The sequence below is a fragment of the Balaenoptera musculus genome, chromosome 2, assembly GCF_009873245.2.
Source record: "Balaenoptera musculus isolate JJ_BM4_2016_0621 chromosome 2, mBalMus1.pri.v3, whole genome shotgun sequence".
Lineage (NCBI taxonomy): Eukaryota > Metazoa > Chordata > Mammalia > Artiodactyla > Balaenopteridae > Balaenoptera > Balaenoptera musculus.
The window spans coordinates 15163743-15183771 of NC_045786.1; the positions used below are offsets into that span (position 1 = coordinate 15163743).

At 36.9% G+C, this 20029-nt stretch overlaps 1 protein-coding gene and 1 non-coding gene across 4 annotated transcripts in view; both read right to left on the minus strand.

The window, feature by feature from the left end:
- Positions 1-20029, minus strand: part of PLXDC2 (plexin domain containing 2) — a 414916-nt gene that overhangs the window by 325049 nt on the left and 69838 nt on the right. The gene's annotated exons all lie outside the window — the stretch shown is intronic.
- Positions 10330-10402, minus strand: TRNAG-UCC. Its single transcript has one exon. It is a non-coding gene; the product is annotated as a tRNA-Gly (tRNA).

Sequence of the window (20029 nt, forward strand, 5' to 3'; positions counted from 1 at the left end):
GTTGCAGTTTGCAGACCTTTAACTTCGCCCTGATCTTGCATCCATTTTCTGTCAACCTCCCCCAAAGCATGTAGAGGTAATAGATAAGAAACACAACTTCGCTGTCATATGGAACAAGCCATTATGGTATCCCTATGGATGGTAATAAAATGGGCCCTAGGAGACTACATCTGCCATCTGGAAAGTAGAGTAGGTTTTACTAGTGCTAACTCTTCACCTGAATTGCAAGAGAACTCGCAGGCACCAATATCTATGCTATAAATGCAGGAATAAACCGTCAAGAAGTTGAATGTCTTTACCGAAATCTATTCCTCGGTAGAAAAAAAGTAACGTGGACACAAGTGTTCAGTCATCTTTTCAGAGCTCCTCCAAATGATTTACACAGATCCCTGAGGGTTAAATACAGGTCTGGGGATTAAAAGCCTTTTTTCAAAAAGTTTTATTCAGAACCATATTAATTCTTTCACTACTCAGAGAAATCATTTTCTACTTCTGTTTCAATGTTTTCACCTATGAATGGATAAGGACATTATGGGCCAATGTTATATAACCTTGGTAAGGAATCAGGGGCCTCCCCTTATCAGGACTGTCAGCATAATTGCTAGCCTGTACATGAAATTTGAGGGAAATGGATAAATTACGTATTAATAACTAACAATGGGGGGAATCAGTTGAAGATTATCAACTTTATTTTATACAAAAATAGAGCAGCATTCACATCTCAGACTTTGCTAGAAAAAAAAGTCAATCAACCTTTTCAAGTGGAAGCAAAGATAAGGATGGTTCAGTTCTCTTCCCCCCACCCCCATCTTCTATTGACTGTCATGAATTTTTTAAAAGTTATCTTTACTTGCCTCAGTGTAACACTTGGGTAAAATATTTTTTTCTGCCTACTTTGAATAAAAAGTATTCAGTTTAATAAGTATGTACAACAATACCAAGCCCTCAGAAGAACATGATACAGCACAAAGAAAGATTATATAAATCCTTGGATCGAGTTTTTACTCTTGTGGAACTCTTCCATAAACTCTTCTATTGCGTTGAATATAAATGTATTTATATTTTGTTAAAATGATTTGGATAGCCATTGTTCTAATTAGGCAAGACTTTTCTGACAGTATATCTAATACTAAGAGAAATTTCAACTGTTATGTGATATTTGGGGTGGATAGTCAGTGAAATAAATCTGTTCACAAATACATGAAACCTCATTCTTTCTAAATAAAGCTAAAACTCAACAACATACTTTCTGCTTAATGCTGGCAGTTGCAACTTCCTGGCTTAAAGAAATAGAGCACCAAACAGTTTATAAAATGACTCAAAAGATTTCTCAAATATCATGAGCATCCTTGGACAAATAGCATTTGGATGAGTTAAGAATAAACAACAACAACAAAAACTAGTATGTATATATAACCATCAGATTTCCTTTGAAATCCCAAAAGTCTCAAAATTAAGAGGTTAAGAGAGCTTTGTAGTTAAGAGGCTCATGGGGTTTGAACAACAGCTCACTCATTTTTTCAGCCCTCAAAAATATTTGGTACCACATCTGTTAATAAGGAAACAGTTCGATGAGTCAGTGTCTGAGCTTTCATTGCCTTGAAGGCAGTCCAAAGTGGGAATTTCTGGCACTTTAGACCAATTTTATGAGCTTTAAAAACATGTTGTAGTTTTAGAATCACTGAGCTGTATTTTGCCATTCAAATCACTAAGTCTCAGATATGCTCTCTAAAGTGTCAATGGTTTATTCCCTCTTCCTAAGTAAGGCTCATCCCAGCCAATTAAGCCATAAAGGAGAAGCAGTAGGACCAATCCAAAGTAAGTACTCAAGTCAACCTGAATAATTAGTAGAAGAAAGACTTCCTACCAGCAACAGGTCTTTCCTACTGATCCCCAGGACAAGGGTTTTTAAAAAACATCAAGTAAACAGCATTGGTTTGTGTCTAATTACCCTCCACTCCAACCCACACATGTAATCCTACACTCAAGGAACAGCCCCATAAAGGATAAGTTATGATAAGCTTTTAACCACACTGGCAAACTGTCCCTCAATTCACAGTGGGTAAGCAGAGGCACAAGTGGCTCCAAGGCCACTGTTGGCCTGGAGAGTGCCTTCATGGACATTAGAATCGAGTGCCCCTGCATTTGGCACCTAGGCACAGTTGTCCAACCGGCCCCAGAATGCAAGCTGGGGTCCAGCCCCTCACCTACCTTGGCCAATGCCTCTGTGCAGAGCACAGACCTCACAGTGGTTATACAGAAGCCCTGTTCTAGCCCCAGTGGCCCCATTCAGCTAGAGCCAGAGCCTTAAAGAAGAGAGGAAAATAACAAGCATAATTGAGACTTCAGTGGGGAAAAAAATGAAGCTACAATTGACATGCTATGCTTTGTTTTTGTCCAGTTGCATATGATGCATGGCTTAAGTCAACTAACCATCTCAGAATCACGTCTTCTCGGAATCCTCTCCAAATCCCTGGGTCAGTGTCATGGCCATCCGGAGGGAGGAAGGATCTCAGTATTTAGTTATGAGGAGAATGGTCAACAGAGATGAAACTGCCCCTCTGAAATATCTACAAAAGAGTAGTACTCTGTGCTTGACTGGCTGTCTCTTATTGATATAGTGTGAAACTATTTCATCAATTTTAGCTCATAATAATTAAGATGATTTTGTAAAAGGCCACATCACAAATTATGTTTTTTAAATTATGAAACTGAAAAGTTGTTTTTTTAAAAAAAATCATACAAACTGAAGTGGAGTAAAATGCTCACTTAAACAGAATAAAAATGATGAATAGACTATAGCCAGTCATTTTGAACAATTAAGTATCACAATGATGGGTACCAGAAAAGACCTCAGAGGTCAGGAGACAAAACTCAAATGTCTAGGGATTTAACAAGTACCATTAACAAGTGTAGATTGCCATGTGTAATGAAACCAAGATACAGGCGCAATGATGAACAACTATGGGTGTTGGGCCTCAATGTTGGGAATCAGCAAGGGGTGGAGAGAACAGGAGATATTTGTTCTATTTATTGTGGACTGAATGTTTGTGTCCCCCAAAATTCATATGTCGAAATCCTAATCCCAACGTGATGGTATTTGGAAATGGGGCCTTTGGGAGGTAATAAAGTCATGAGGGTGAAGCCTTCATGAATGGGATTAGTGCCCCTACAAGAAGAGGCCAGAGAGCTAGTTAGCTCTCTTTCTGTAAAGTGGGGACACAAGGAGACAGTCCTCTGTGAACGAGTGAGCAGGGCCTCACCAGACACTAAATCTGCCGGCACCTTAAACTTGGACTTCCCAACCTCCAGAACTGTGAGAAATAAATGTTTGCTGTTTAAGCCAATAATTTATGGTATATTTGTTACAGCAGCTCAAATGGACTCAGACAGCCTCTAAAAGAGGTAAAGTGGTAGCAACCTTCAGCTCCAGTCATGTATTGCTATGCGGGAATGTTATTGTTATAAAATTATTTGGGTGTGTGTCTGGGGTGGATAAAAGTGGCAATTGATTTTCTTTTAATCCACTGGTCCTGAATCAACTTTCTGGAACTATGCAATACAATGTATCTCTGGCTTTTAAAACAAAGCCTTACAAATACTGGAAGGTAGTTTAGGATCTTTGCCTAATCTTTCTTCTGCATTAGACTAAATATTGCTGCTTTTTACAATCATGGACCTCACCACCGTAGTTGCCCATGTGCAGTTTGTTAAATGTCAGTATTAAAATATGGTGTCTAGAATGGAGTACCAGATAGAGTTTAAAAACACAGTAACAAAAGTGCAGGTTTAAGTAACAAACAGCACAAAAGAAAGGTAAAATAAACTAGGTCTTAGGGGTCAAAATCGCCACTATCAGCTACAGGTATATTTCAAAAGAAAATGTGTAAAACCAACCATCTCCACAAGAAATAATCATGGATACAATAGACATTGCTTCCTTCTTCTGAATTCTTTTTGCTTCTTGTTTTTTAATTGGGTAGATTAAGTATCAGCTCAATTTGTTAATTGCTTTCCTTAAAACAATTTACTATTAATTATAGTCACTGTTATTAGCTGTCTCCGAATCTTCCAAGCTGCAGATGTTTTTACAGCAGGCTCCCAATGAGATTGGCAGTTTAGAATATTCTCTGCCAGCAAGCTGCATTCCTTTCAGCAAGTGCCTACCTGCAAAAGACTGTCCTTTCTAAAATAAGGTTTTTGTGCAAAGGAAAATAAGCACCACACTGTAAATGCACACGTAATAGCAATTAAAACGGAAGGGTCTAATATACCAATTTTTATTTTCACTTTTTTTGGGTAAGAATCCTACGTAGTGCATTGATTGAAAAGCCATTTTCAAACGACACACTATCAGGAATAAGCAGAAGTCTCTTACAGAGAGTGAGACCCTCTTCCATTGACATTTCTCCATAATTTATAGCCACAATGGAATACAGTAAATACCCCATATTTACAAATGCACTAAGCTTATTTTATGTTTATGTGATTGACACTGCACTTCACACGGTGTGTACTAATACATCAGATGTGTTCAGTAACTGTACAGATTGTTTCCTGTGAGGAAACAATTATTACCTCCCAAAGGCCCCATACATCATACATCATGCAATAACTTCTTAATGATTTAGAAATAGCAGTCTGTTACCTGCCACTGAAAAGGAAGTCATCCTTACATATGCCCTTTAAGAAAGCTGTATTTGCTGTTTGAGGTAATAAGAGAATATAAGGATCAATTTACTCTGTACTTACCCTACAGGAGTGTCAATACTAGAGTACAGAAAAGCAATGACTGCGTTAATTTATTACTTTTCTTTAATATGCACTTTCCCCCAATTTTCAAACTTCCCAATCCCTACCCAGGCCAGGGCAAACCTCTATTTTTTGTTGTTTTCAAACATGTATTAAGTTCAAACTTTGTTTAATTAAAAAATAGCTGCATCAATTTGCTCAGCTTGTGTTTAATATACTTGATGTTAGGGCTTCCCTGGTGGCGCAGTGGTTAAGAATCCGCCTGCCAATGCAGGGGACACGGGTTCGAGCCCTGGTCCGGGAAGGTCCCACATGCCACAGAGGAACTAAGCCCGGGCACCACAACTACTGAGCCTGCGCTCTAGAGCCCGTGAGCCACAACTACTGAGCCCGTGTGCCACAACTATTGAAGCCTGTGTGCCTAGAGCCCGTGCTCCACAACAAGAGAAGCCACAGCAGTGAGAAGCCCGCCCACCGCAACAAAGAGTAGCCCCCGCTCGCCACAACTAGAGAAAGCCCGTGCCCAGCAACAAAGACCCGACTCAGCCAAAAATAAATAAATAAATTAAAAAAAAAATATATATATATACTTGATGTTAGAAAATATCAGCATGCTCATGGTCTTCTAGGCTCCTCTCTGTTTCTCATCATTTTCATGGACTTCCTTTTACAGATTTTCTTACTACAGAAACTGTGGGGATGCTGAACTCTACTTACTCATGTGCTTCTCATTACCTAGGCTTATTGGAAGCTCCATCTCTCCTGCAAAGCTTATTTTCAACTAGTGCAACCCAGGGTAATTACATTCTATTCTAAGAGACAAGGGTGGGACTTCCTGGTTCTGCCATGAACCAGCTGTATGTCTTAAAGCAAAGCTTTTTTGATCTCTCACAGCCTAATCTCCTCTCTTGTAAAATGAAGGACTAGATGAAAGTGGCATTACCTAGTATAGCAATCTAAACTCAGGGTTTGACCTGCTTAACATTTCTGGCAAGAAGATGGTATTTATGTAGTTACAATACACAAAATTAACCAATGGCTGAAATGGAGTGTAAGAACTCAATTCATAGATTGAAATCGTAAAAGGCTGACTCCAGTGTTGGGGCACCTGCAGAGAAAGGGAGGAAAAATTTCACTAGTTCATTCAAGCCCAGGGAGAAATATGGTGTGCCCAACTTTGCATCATTCACCAGGAGGGTATGTGCTGTGAACTTTGCAAATCAGGTTCACTGCTTTTATCTGAGGGGAAAACTATGTGTGTTTTCTTTGTTACCCAGTTCTCCAGTTTATGAGCTATTCAGAGGAAGCTGAAGCAGAATATAGGCATTTAATTTATTTTATTGTAATGCATTCAGATGAGTAGGTTTTAAATACCCATTAAGAAGTTTACTCAGCTGTTGACACAGATCAGGGACTTTGGAGAATTAAAGGTCTCTAATAAGAGACCCAAACTGTCTGAATCCCTTTCTTACAGATGTGAGAAAGCACAAACAGCCTGAGCTTAAAAGGACAGTTATTGAAATTCAGATTGAACATGTGCATTTAACAACTAGAAAGTGCATTCACTTCTCATCGCTAAAAGGATTGGGGCTTAACTGAGTCAGACATTTTAAAGAACTGCAAAACCATCTGGGAGGATTTATGTCCAAAAGTCAAAGGAGAGTCATAGAATTTGATGAGTATGAAGCATGATTTAAGTTTCTGTAATGTTTTTGATGATTAACTTCAGGGTGAATCTAAACTATCATGTAAATACACTTTAGTTTATAAGAAGGCCTGGCAGAACTTAGACTGCAACCCACCAAGGACATAAAAGATCCTTCATTTTGCTACAGTAGTGTATGAACCCCAGTTCCACGCTGCTTCTGCTGCCACATTCAGAGCAACGCTCAGGTTCTGTGGAAGTGCTCTTGCTCAAATGGCATGGCTGGAACAAAAGCAGGAGTGAGAATTAAGTCAAGTCCTGACTGAACAAACTCCACAATTTTTCAAGAAGAGTTGAGACATTTTAAATACCAACCTTCCAACTTAAATGCTGAAAATCAGTCAACAGTCACTCCTGCAAGTGAGCCTTTTATAAAGAAGAAGTGTCTTCAAACTCTTTTGGCAATACATTTATTATTGCTAAATATCACCATTTTTCAATGGCTTTATTTAACCACTGCTGCTAGAAAATTCCCCTGTGTTCTGCTCTTGAGTTTTACTGCTGCAGAATCAGGAATATACTCAGATCAAATGATTCTTTCAACTATAAAAAAATCGTAACTATGACTATAACTTCTATGTTTGAACATCAAATGTATGCCAGGTACTTCATATATTTATTTCTAACACACTGATATTTGAGGGGGAGTTTGAGTTCACGGCAGCGCTACCACTATGTAGCTCTGTGAGACTTGTCTCTGAGCCTCAATTTCCAAGTCTGTTAAATGGAAATAAGAATAATAGTCACTTCATAGAGCACGACCAGGTTTAAAATAGTAAAAAGCTTAGCACAGTGCCTGTAAATAATTGTCAGCTGTTACTGTTGTAAGATTTACCTGAGTGTTTTCCCAGCTTCAGCTTCTCACCCATCCATAAGTATTTTAAGAAAACAAAGGAAAAATTTCTTCCACATAATTTCTCCATCAGCATTTTATCTACTTTGATACAGCTCACTACATTCTTACCCACAGAGCATTTACAAGTCAGATGCACTCTGTACTATGCATGGTGTGAAAGAGGTAAACACTTAAGGACCAGCTGGCTGTTAGACCCTAGACTCTGAGACAGAAAGAAGGGGAAAGTGAGCTCTCTGTCCCTATGCACGTTTTCTGATGTTAGCATGCTTTAATTAAATGGGTACGGGGTGGGAGGACTTCAGTTCTGGAAGTATGGAGTAAGCACATCTCCCTCTTTTCACACCTAAAACCCTGGTTAAAATAAATAAAACCAGCAGCAGAAAACTCTAAAAGGTAGAGACAAGAAGGCAGACTTTCTTCTGGGGATCTTGCTATGCAATGAATGACTCATTGACCTATCTTAAAAGAACTGATGAAAGTTATTCCAGTAGAGAGCGAATGACAACAGAAGAAAACTTGGAACATCAGAGCAAAGAGAGGTCAACAGAATAGGTAAGTATATGGGTAAATAAAATATACTACTCATCTTCTCCTGAGTTTTTAAAATTCTGTTAGATGTTTGAAAGCAAAATTATAATATTTTTCCAATGTGGTTCTCAACATAAAGAAGACACGTTAAACACCTAACACACTATCAATAATTTCATTAAGTATGAGTGTTCTAAATATGCCAATAAAAGGACAGAGATTGGCAGAGTGGATTAAAAAAATGCCCCAACTATATGGTGTCTATAAGAAATTCATTTCTAATATAATGATATAGGTAGGATGAAAGTAAAGATGCACCATGAAAATACCAATCAAAAGAAAGGTATAATATCACATAAAGTAGATTTCAGACCAAAGAAAGTTACTGGGGATGGAAAGGAACATTACATAATGATAAAAATGTCAGTGCACCAAGAAGAATAGAAGAGTGTATGATTTCAAGCATAAGGATATGGGGATAGACCTTGACTACTATGCTTAATATTGGTGACCTTGGGCTTTAGTTTTCTGTAAGTTTCTCTAAGATTCAGTGTTCCCATCTCAAAAAATATGGTAATAACAATGCCTGTGTCCTGGGTTGTTCAAAGGTATAAATGAGGTCATTACATAAAAGTACCAAGCTATTGTTTGTATTTGTTTTCCCCTCCACTACCCTATAACTTCTTTGGCCTGAAAGCTGAAAATGGACACAAGAAATCCTCAAAGTAACCTTGACTTTTCAACTTTTGACATATTTCTTTCTCATGAACGGTCATGAGTTTTATTTGCAGAGCACAGTGTTTTGCTGTAAGGAAAAAAATGTGCTGGTAAATTGATAAAGATCTTGGAAATATAGATTCCAATTAATTTTAGGAACCATTATGTAATGATGGGTGAATCAATGGAAGATCTGTTGACACAGAATATAATAATTACATATGGTAATGCAGTGGAATCCAGGTCCTTATATATTTTCACCTGCCTCTTCTTTTCAGACTTAAAATAAGAAGGAAGGGTAAAGATTAAGAGAAATAAATTAGACCATGCAATTATGATTTAATATTCCACAAAACAAGAAGAATTGCAAAAAAGAAAGAACAAAAAATTGTCATTCAAGTAATCCCATTTAATGTTTCCTTCCTCCCTCCCTCCCTCCTCCCTCCCTCCCTCCCTCTTTCTTTCTCTCTTTCTTTCTTTCAAGTTTCTGTGTGTACTTTACATCTTCCTATCTGGTGGGGAATGGAGGCTTTTTTCCTTTTAAGCATAATCCTCATCACTGTGTGAGCGTGAGTAAATGTATGTGTTTTAACTACTCTAACTCATGTGATTCCAGTAGAATTAAAATAAGCTTCAGTAGAAATTAACTTTTCTATTTTCAGACTTAATAGTCTAGGCTAGAATTTAACATCCCAAAAGACACTATAAAAGATTAAAAAGAAGATGAAAATGAAAAAAAAAAACAAATGTATTCCCCCACAAAAGGTATACTACCACTTGCTATTGATAGATGACAGCACAGCACCCCAAAGAGTAGGTACTATTATTTTCATCCATCATAATTGATTAAAAGAATATAACGAAGCAAAGGGATTTACAAATTTATACAAATTAAATTTTAGCTTAATTTTAGGAAATGACTTAGCTACCAAATGGGTTACTAAATGAATAATTGAAAATAAATGAATCAAAATAAAATTTCAAATAACCTAATATTAAGCTTGAAATTATACTTTATTAATAGAAAAAAACTGATGTTCACAGGCTTTTTATGGGACTTTAACTTGTTGTGTGTTGTTGCATTCAAAAACATTCAGATACTCTGAAAACTTGGGAGATCTCGGACATCACAGCTTATTAAACGTCAAGCTCTCTCAGGTCAAAGCTGAAGAAAACAGTCTTTAAAGCTGCATTTTAGATAATTAAACCGCCTTAGGAAACAGTTCCAGATTAAAATAGCTCCAGTTCCTGGTTTTCTCGACTATACACAGTTAAAAGAGCTAGTAATTTTTAAAATATAATTAGAGCACTGGATGTTTATCAGAAGGAAAACTCACTGTCTAGCTAAACATCAAGCTAACTAGTTCATGAATTTATTTTTTCATATTTAACCACTGTCATGTCGCTATGTCCATGTTCTTAGACTTTATATACCACTAACTTCTAAAAGAATTTGTGGCAGTTTAAAAATTGTGTTAAATGTTAAATATGTTTGTTTTAAAAATAAATAGAATATAGACCTTTAAGAGGAGCAAGGAAAATAATTGTTACCAATATCTGTTTTATCAAGATGTTACTAATATCTTTGCTCCTGTTGACCATGGCCACTGAATTTGACTCTGAAAAAGAAAGTTATGATATTAAAGTCAACTGTATCATAAGGTGATTAAGGCAATAATTAGCTTTTTACTTACATGCATCAGAGATTTTTTTTTTTAATTTTTAAAATTTTTAAATTTTTGGCCATGCTGTGTGGCATGTAGGACCTTAGTTCCCTGACCAAGGATCGAACCTGGGCCCCCTGCAGTGGAAGCACAGAGTCCTAACCACTGGACTACCAGGGAATTCCCAACATCAGAGATGTTTGATAAATAGTTTTTATATTCACCTCCCAAATTCTCATTCTCTTCATGGTATAGCAAAATTCCAGCTAAGGTTAGACAACTTACTAGAAAGTTCAAAAGAAAAAATTCAGATTGATTTCTGCCCGTTTGAGTAACCTGACTGCGAGATGAGTTTGTAAAAGTCTACATTTATAGACAAGAATAAAATAAGTTTGTGTTTGTTTGTTTTTAAATCTCAACTGGTTTATGGAAGGACAGGCAAAATGAAGAAAAAGCATTCTGCATCTCAGCTCTACTGCCTCTGTACACTCAGACTGAAATCCTTGCAGAAAGCCAAGCAAGGGAAATGCTTCAGGGCCATTCATCCAAAGTCTTGAGATGCTGTGATTGAAAGTAACATGTGGAATCAGTTTGAGAAAAATATAAGTCAGAGGAAAATGACATGAGTAATAAACTAAGATAGAGTGGAGACTATTAAAAAATGGAAATAGCTTCAGGGAAATATTTTTAGATGCAGCAGACAAATTTCAAAGCTGGAGAAACAGAATTTGCTTACACAGAACATACACTCTGAAATATTATGTATCTATCTATTCACTACCTGTATTTGCATGAAATTGCTTTAAATACTGATCTGTAACCCCAAATATACTGTAATATACCTCACTGATAAAACACCTTTGTTCTTTAATGAACTGAAAATAGAAAAAGAAGATCATATGTTTCTTGGCGTGGTAGGAAAAGCTCTGAACTAGAGGCAAGAGAACAGGATTCTACCTTAGCCACATGGACTGTCCTGGCTTCAATAGGGATGTCATTTAACTTCTCTATGTCTCTGATCTTCTAACTATAAGGTGAAAGGAGATGACTTCAAAGATCCCCCATCCTCAAACTGTGAATCCATAAATCTAACACTTCCCAATGCTTTGGGTATTTAACAAAGGTTTTACTGAGGCTAACATGATAGTTTTTACTATCACGAGGAAATTGACTCAAATATAGGATAAGATATTTGGGAAATTTTCTAGGGCAAAACAATAACCTTAGAGAATTTGAATGAGACAGGTAAAAAGGTCTTATTTTAAATTATGCCAGAGCAAATTAAAAAAAAATGTTTAGAGTTAAAAAGAGGCATTGCGTATTTGAAGTTAAATGAGAATGGTGTTGAGAATGTATATATTAAAACGCATAGAAGTGAAATAGATGTAGAAAGGTAATCTTTAAAGCTTTATTGCATTCAGCGGACACAATTTCAATTTTTACTACTATTCAGAATGATCAAAAATCTCACTGGTTACAGAGGTCCTGATTATAGAAGCTCTTCTAACACTCTTTGGAAATGTCCTTTGCTTGGTGCTTAGGAAGATTTAACACTCCTAAGAAATACATCATAGTAAGATTCTGATGAGTAAAAGGGATCAGTTATAAGGAATAATAAGTATTGAAGTTCAGGATCAAGATGGCAAGCATTTGTGTTCCATCAGAGGTACACATAACCCAATTTGAAGAATGCTGATACAGAGTAACTACTAATTACCTGGAGATACATCTTACATATATTATCTCATTTATTCCTCACAAAAGTCTTTTAAGACTACCTCAGGATATTGACCATAGTTTTTCCTACATTTCCAGGGAATGGGGTGTTCAAGAGAGAGGACACTGAAAGCTCTATTCCTACAGTGAGGAAGATAGTCTTACCCTTCTTTGTTGAGCATTGCTATTATTAAGATCAGCTAATTTAATTTGTCTTAGTTTTGATCATTAAGCAATTTTTTTATTATAATTTTATCACCATATAAAGTTCCCTTCAAGGAAGGAATACACTAACAAAGCAATCTTTATGACTGTTCCTATGGTGTGTGTAATGTAACTATTAGCATTCTATTTTGTAGGTCAACCTCTCAAGAATTTGCATGGTGTGAGTTACTGCACAATAACCCAGATTCTATGGATAAGAACTGAAGCTCTGGACTGGACCTGTGAATAAGGTATTAGCCTCAGCAAGTCTAACAATCCCTGAATCAAAATCTCAGAAATGTTGGTAACTATTGTGTGGCAGAATTTTACACGCACACACACAAACACACACACACACACACACAAGATCATGACGCTAATTTCATTTCTTTGTTTAGATTTGTTTTTATCTAGCCTAAACTAGTCTTTACTTCTGGTTCATAGAAAAAATAAAGTGAATCCTGGAGTCTTACCACCTCAGCATTATAGAATCCAAACTCAAGTTAGCAAGAAGAAAAAGATTAATAAAGCTTGTAGAAGCCAGCATATATTTTACCAAAGTCACAAATCAAAGTTGACAGCAGCCTGGCAAGAGGTTAGAGGACTGATCAGATGACCAGGGGAGAATAGAATATGACCAACAAATTTATTTCCTCTCTTTGCTCGCTCTCAATTATTTGATTATTCATTCATTCTTTCATTCATTTAGGTATTCAGTTACTCATTTATTTTTTTTTATTTTTTTTTAAATTAATTTATTTATTGAAGTATAGTTGATTTACAATGTTGTGTTACTTTCAGGCGTACAGCAAAGTGACTCAGTTTTATATATATTCATACACATATGTCTATTCTTTTTCAGATTCTTTTCCCATATAGGTTATTACAAAATATTGGGTTCAGTTCCCTGTGCTATACAGTAGGTCCTTGTTGTTTATCTATTTACATATAGTAGTGCATATATGTTAATCCCAAGTTCCTAATTTATCCCTCCCCCCACCCCCAAATTTATTTTCAAATGGTTCCAAATTGTCAATGCCTTTGAGCACCTGGCAAAATCAAATGTATATTCTCCCTAGAGGAAAATACCTCCATCCTAGACCACAAGGGATCCCACGTATAGTTCTTCAAATGGTCAGCAGCACACAGTCAAATATAATCAAGCACACAAGCAAGGCACCACGAGCAAGAACCTTTTAAAACAACAGAACAAATAGACAACATAAAAAGACTTTCACAGATTTCTGATGTCTGAATTATGAGACCTAGGCTATAAAACAATTATGCCTACTATATTGTTGTTGTTTTAATAGCTGGGGTAGAGGTATTAAAAACAAATTCCTGGAGAAAGCTCACTTCTTTTTTTTTTCTTTGAATTTATTTATTTTATTTATTTATTTTTGTCTATGTTGGGTCTTTGTTGCTGCGTGCAGACTTTCTCTAGTTGTGGTGAGTGAGGACTACTCTTTGTTGTGGTATGTGGGCTTTTCATTGCAGTGGCTTCTCTTGTTGCGGAGCACGGGCTCGGCATGCAGGCTTCAGTAGTTGTGGCTCATGGGCTCAGTAGTTGTGGCTCGCAGGCTCTAGAGCGCAGGCTCAGTACTTGTGGCGCATGGGCTTAGCTGCTCTGTGGCACGTGGGATCTTCCCGGATTAGGGCTCGAACCCGTGTCCCCTGCACTGGCTGGCGGATTCTTAACCACTGCGCCACCAGGGAAGCCCGAGAAAGCTCACTTCTGATTGGAGAAAAAATAAAATAAGGAACAGGAAACTATAAAAATGCACCTGGTTTCAGGACTTAATGAAGCTCAGGTTCTTGATGTCTCATCAAAGAAAGAATTCAGTGAGAGACAAAGTGATAGGTAAGAAGTGGATTTATTTAGAGAGAAACACACTCCACAGGCAGAGTGTGGGCCATCTCAGAAGGTGAGAAAGGCCCAGTTACTCATTTATTAATAAACACTTATGGGGTCAAGCAGTATTCAATATACTAGGGATATCAAGAAGAATAAATCATGATCCCTACTTTGGGAAGCTTGCTCTTGAATGGCTGAGAGAATAGACAGGTATAAGTCATTACAAAAATGATGATGATGATGACAGATCCTTCTATCAGACTGACTACAAGCTAGGTGCTATTCTAAGAGTTCCTAAAACTCAGATGTTCTAAGTGCTATGAAATGTGATTTACATTCTATGTACTTCTAGAGGACTCATTAAGATGTCATATTATGGTGCCACTTGTAGTTAGGACCCTGGAATTCTCTCTCTTTTTTTAATTGAAGTATAGTTGATTTACAGTATTGTGTTGGTTTCAGGTATACAGCAAAGTGATTGGGTTATACGTATATACATGTATATCTATATTATTATTATTCAATTCTTTTCCATTATAGGTTATTACAAGACACTGAAATAGTTCCCTGTGCTATACAGCAAATATTTGTTGCTTATCTATTTTAAATATATATGGTAGTGTGTATCTGTTAATCCCACACTACTAATTTATCCCTCCCCCCGACCCTGGAATTCTAATCCCATCTTTTAAAGGAAATATTTTGTGAAGAACATAAAATCAGTGTCTGTGTCCCTGCTAACCAGCCACACACACTCACAGGGCCTGAGGGGTACAGAGTGATGTTGCAATCTTTGTAGTCATCACTGTGGAATGGCAACATCTTTGACAACAGAGAACCCCTTGACAACAGAGAACCCCAGGGACAAGGGCATGAAAGAATTAGTAAACTGTACATTTATGTGTATATTTTCCTGCAGGTTCAGTAGATTTGTATTTGTAACCTTCTTTCAGGTTACAAGTACACCCACCCACCAACACCCACCAACACCCATCCCCATCCATCTCTTTTAGAGATACATTTCAATATACATTTTCAATAATATTTTTGCTTTTTATGTTTAATACCTATTTATCATAATATATAATATACTTATGACATTTTGATCAATCAGCCAACTCTAAAATTATAATGATAATTCAATACAGAGAAATAATTCAATATATTGAGAATATATTGAGAATTATGGTCACAGAAAACTGTTTTAAACGTTGTATTGCGAAAATTAAAATAAACTGATCAGTAAAAGGTTTTCAAGAATAAAACACATTACGTTGGGAAAACTTCTGTGGGGGAATTACAATAGAAATATGGTTTTAAGGGTAAAAAGAACAATATAAAATTCTGACTTTTAAGATCTCACTTTTTAAAAAATAAATAATGGTGAATTACAGATTGTTACAGTGTTTTTTTTCTCACAGTGGATTCATTTTTACAGCCAGAAATTACTTCTTTAGCAATGGTAGCAATTGAAAGTTATCATGAAGTATTTTATGTCTCAAGTTTAAAGTGACAGAAGATATAAGTAAGTTTCCAAATTCTTGTAAGGAATATACAAGAAAAAACTTGGAAGAGCATTGGGGTAAACTGATCACCCATTTTCCATTGAACCATTTTCCACTGAAAATGTCAGTGTCTCAGCCTAATCCTAATCTTTCCCTTCAGGAAAGCTAATATAGTTAGGTGTGCTACTATGGTCTAGTGTTTTAACATTCCATGACCTCACTAATTTTATTTATATGTTATTCCCCAGGTATGGTTATTTTGCTGTTGTTTTGCAGATCACCTACGTCATCCATTTTCAGGTTGCCATTTCATAATTTTTTTCCCAGAACACCATCCCTCTCCACATTCCATTGCTATCCTGTTGATTCTCCAGTATACTGTGGAGATGGGGAGATGGTGAGGACATCATAAACAAGGAAATGTCTTGCAGAAAACAATGGAATGGTCAAAGATGGCCTCTGGGTAATGGGACACAGATGGATAAAACTTCCATTTTTTTTAAGTACTCATTGGAACTAGAATGGAAATGTAAATGGTAATGTGGAGTTACCACTACCATTTAGCACCAGAACTTCAGGCTCCCAGCTCCCATGAAAATAAAATTCTAGTTCTTGAAAATCAAAAGCAAATTTAATAAAGACATTTCCATGGGAAAAAAGGTCCACAGGCTACAGTAAACTTTTTCTAGTGGTTATGTTGCCATCTCTTTGAGGCTGAACCAACTTTGATTATTCATGAGTTGAATGCATGCTCCCTTAATGGTGGGGGGCAGGCAAGAGGAAAGGAAAGAAAATATGTGAATCCTCTAATAGGTGGCAGACAGGCTACCACACATGACTGTGCAGTTTGTGCACTGCCAAATATACCTGGCTAAGAAGCTCAAGTGAGGGATTCACATCCAACTCATGCATTTGCCATCCAACTACGATCTCCAGGGCTGTAATGTCCAAGAGGGAGTATCTTTTTCTTATTCATACAAAGGTGCAAATAGACTAATAGTAGCCTGTTTTTATCTGGCTCTGATTTCTCACCTTTCATCTAATCTTCAGAAAACCATACTGGCTCTACCTTCAAAACAGATCCAGAATCTGATCAATTTTCACAACCTTCAATGGTACCCGTTGGGCCCAAGTCACCATATCTCATGCCTGGATTGTAGCGATAGCCTCTTAACTCAGACCCCCAGCTGCCACCTTATCCCCACTGTAGTTTATTCTCAGCACAGCAGCCAGAATGATCTTACTAAAGTGTGAGCCAGATCATGTTGCCTCTCTGCTCAAAACACTCCAGTGGTCCCACTCTACGCAGAACAAATGCCCCAGTCCTTACAGGGTCCACCAGGCGTATGTGATTTCCCCCTTTTCCCTAGTTCTCTGACCTCATCTCTGACTGTTCCATTCACTGATTCTGCTCCAGACACACAGGTCTCTGGATTATTCCCTTAAGACACCATGCATGCCCTTGCCTCAAGACATTTGCATATATACTATTCTGTCTGCCTAGAACCAAGACATCTCCATGGCTCATTCTCTAGTTTCCTATTAGTTTGGGCCCAAATGTCATTTTATGTGTGAAACCTTCTCTGACCACCTTATTTAAAACAGCAGCAACACTCACACACACATTGTGTTAAGCACGCCTTTTATTTTCTGCATTTTTGATGCTTTGACCTCTGGAGCCTTGCTGAACCTGGAGGGACTGCCCCTCTCAGGGTTAGCCATTCCTAGAAGTAGGAAACCACTGCCTGTGAGTATACCTTTCATATGCAGACTAACTGATCCAGAGCTCACACTGTCAACCACTTCCTCTGTAGAGCTCTCACACTCAGGGACTCTTGCCTTAATCACCCCAGGGCCGCATACCAGATACCCAGGGACTGTCCCAACACCTATGGCCTGTGGAACTCATTTGAGCTAGCCAGTTCTAAGCCTGTTACCCTGCCTTGCCCATTCTTTTCCCTGGAAACCACAATGAAGGCTCTTGCTCAGGCCTTCCCTTGGCCCTTTGTTTAATAATATAACAAACTATGTTTTCAATGGTAATTGACTCTTAACCTATTGGCCACACTATATCTATATGAGTAATAATAAAATCTACATTTAAAACACACACACACACACACACACACACACTTTAGTCCCTTTCCCTGCTTTATTTTGCTCCATGTATGTTAAAATGGCTATCGTCAAAAAGACAAGAGATAACAAGTGTTGGCAAGGATGTAGAGAAAAGGGAACCCTGTGCATTTTTGGTTGGAATGTATGTATACTGGTGCAGCCACTATGGAATATGGTATGGAGGTTCCTTAAAAACTGAACCACCATATGATCCAGCAATTCCACTTCTGGGTATATATATGAAGGAAATGAGAACAGAATATTGAAGAGATATCTGCATTCCCATGTTTATTGCAGCACCAAGATATGGAAACAATCTAAGTGTCCATCAATAGATGAATGGATAAATAAGATGTGGCATGTGTGTGTGTATGTATATATACACACACACACACACACACACACACACACACACACACAACGGAATACTATTCAGTCATGAGAAAAAAGGAAATCCTGCCATTTGTGACAACATGAGTGGAGCTTGAGGGCAATACACTAAGTGAAATAAGTCAGAGAAAGACAAATATTGTATATTATTTACCTGTGGAATCTAAAAAAGCCAAACTCAGAAAAAAGGTAGAATGATGGTTACCAGGAGCTGAGGGCGGGTGAAATGGAGAGATATTGGTCAAGAGATATAAACTTCCAATTATAAAATGAGTAAGTTCTATAGATCTAACGTACAGCACGGTGACTATAATTAATAAATCTGTATTATATACTTGAAAGTTACAAAGAGAGTAGATCTTAAATGTTCTCACTACAAAAAAAAAAGAAATGGTAATTATGTGATTTGATGGAGGTGTTCACTAACACTATGGTGGTATCATTTCGTAATATATAAGTACATCAAATCAACACACTGTACAATAACATTGTCAATTATATCCCAATAAAGCTAAAGAAGGAGAAAAATAAAAGACTGGCCAATATTCCTGACAGTAGGATGTTCCTATTCCTCATGATACCAGCTGGAATGGAGATTTGAGAGGGTCTAATTTCCTAAGAGTTTGTCTATAGATTTCAAAGATGTTACCTCAAATCTAGGATTCTTACTTACCTAATTTTTAAAATCTTTTTCCTAATGGTATATGTCCTTGGCTTACACTGAACCACTCTAACATAGGAAGCCCTGAAGTGCCCATTATTTCCAAAACTATAGGGATGTTGTAGAGGATTTTATCTGAAGACATGGCGCTTAATGTTTTTTTTCTTATCTAAGAAAAGTTTTTGTTTCTTTTAAAGAAATGGCATGCATTTTCCTAGGGGACAACTGTGAATCACGTTAACTGCTTGTTTCCCTTTTGGCTTTAGTCATCAGGAAGGTCAGAACCAAAATTTCAACTAAATGATTGTTAAGAAATACGTAGCTTATATATATTATCATTCCAAAGTACCACTTCCAACCTCTTAGTCCTAACTTGACCTTTTGTTCCCCATATTTTCTCTAATTCTCATTTGCATCTATTGTATTTCAACCTCGTTGCTTTTCAAGCCCTTCATTCAATGATACAGATATTTAAACTAAGTAGGTAAATGAAATCACATTTGCTGTGGCCTTTGGAAACAATCAGTGGGACAGAGAAAAATAATTTTATTGTGGCCAAATTCAAATCCCCAGGAAGTGTGACATATTTCCTAATTTTATGTTTATATCTTTTTTTCCCATCATGATGTATCCAGAAGACTTTGAATAAAATCATGCTCTAACCATCTAAGATAATATGACAAAAAGTTGAATAATCAGAAGTTCTTGGTCCAAGAAATATAAAGATTTGAAATTAAAATAAAATCAGAACAGGTGAGCCAGAGATTTTAATAAAAATACTGTAAGTTTATTAAGCTATTTTATATCATGAATGCAGGTTTTAAAGAAATCTAAAATACTCAACACACATTGTGTTCTTACACAACTAACTCAGGATCCTACCACCTTCTCACCTTTGGCATTTGTGACATTTAATTTTGGCAGATTTTTTAAAATTTGACTTCTTTCCCCAATAGTAAGAGTTTAGTGATACTTTCAGACCAAATATGTTTATCTAGCTACACCTACTAGCACAGCATTGCTCCTTTCTATACTTCGATTATGGTGACCTGGGCTTACAAGGTTCTTTTTGAAGCTGCTTGATATGGTTCATGAGTATTTATTCTCATATTAATAGGTGCAATCAAAATTCCTGCAATAATTTTGTAGAAATGATGTTTTAATTAAGCAGCAGTTGGTACTTTAAAGGCCAGAATGTTTAACTGCCAGATCACCACCAGCTCAAGCAGCAGATGGAGGGCAAGCAGGTTGTTTGATCTACATAAAGTATCTGGTTGGAAAGGAAATTGGACATCATGCTTACTTATTCTTATCCGTTAAGTATTTAATGTATCAATGAAGTATGCAAATCTTCCACA